Source organism: Arachis duranensis, chromosome 8, assembly GCF_000817695.3.
Source record: "Arachis duranensis cultivar V14167 chromosome 8, aradu.V14167.gnm2.J7QH, whole genome shotgun sequence".
NCBI lineage: Eukaryota > Viridiplantae > Streptophyta > Magnoliopsida > Fabales > Fabaceae > Arachis > Arachis duranensis.
The window spans coordinates 11,584,821-11,585,805 of record NC_029779.3 but is presented as its reverse complement, the minus strand read 5'-3'; positions in this window follow the sequence as shown (position 1 = coordinate 11,585,805).

The window sequence follows — 985 nt, the reverse complement described above, 5'->3', positions numbered from 1 at the left end:
AGTTCTTCAAATCCAAAGGATGACAAGAAATATCCAACCTATGCCAGACAAGTTGAGCTTTTGGACAATCCCGAATACAATGTAAAACCGATTCCTGGCTAGAAAGACATCTTGAACACCTATCCGATGACGACATCCCTCTTCTAAAGTGAAAACTTGCAGTAGGAAGAGCCTCCTTAAGACACAACCAAGCCAAAAACTTATGCTTTTCCGGAACAAGCTGACGCCAAAACCAAAACCAATTCTCCCGCTCCTCCCAATCAAATAGTTGCTTACACAACCACAAGTAACCATTGTGTGAGTTATAGACTTTGGCAGCAGACCCACTCCAATACCAACCCACTTCCGGACCTGCTTGTTCATCTGGATTGTAAGAGAGAATATTACCTTTCAGATTTTGAGATAAAGGAGAATAAAGAGTATCCAAATGCCACCTATCAACCGACCAAATATCCTGTATCCGAAGATTCGAATCAGAAATGTGAACATAATCCATCTCATTAGATAATCGTCCTTCTCTCCTCCAGCTAGAAAACCAAAAATTCTGGTTCAAATCTCCAATACACCAAACAAATCCATCCTTCAACACTTTCCAAGCCTTGCAAAGACACCTCCAAATGGGAGAGTCCTTGTTTTTAGGATAACTAAAACAGTCATATAGAGATGATCGGTACTTGGCATCCAACAATTGGACCCATAGCTTGTTTGGCTGCTGGAAAAAAGTCCAAACTAGCTTCCCAAGAAGAGTAATATTTACACAATAAGGATCTCTAATCCCCAGACCTCCATATTTTTTTGGAGTAACCAGTACCTTCCAACTAACAAGATTCAATCCTCTTCCATCAACTTGTCCTTTCCAAAGAAAATTCCTCATCATAGACTCCAATTTACTAATGATTCCTTTGGGAAAAATAGAGACCTGCATCTGGTACGTGGGAATAGCGGCGGCAACAGAATTAACCAAGCAGAGTCTACCAGCCCGATT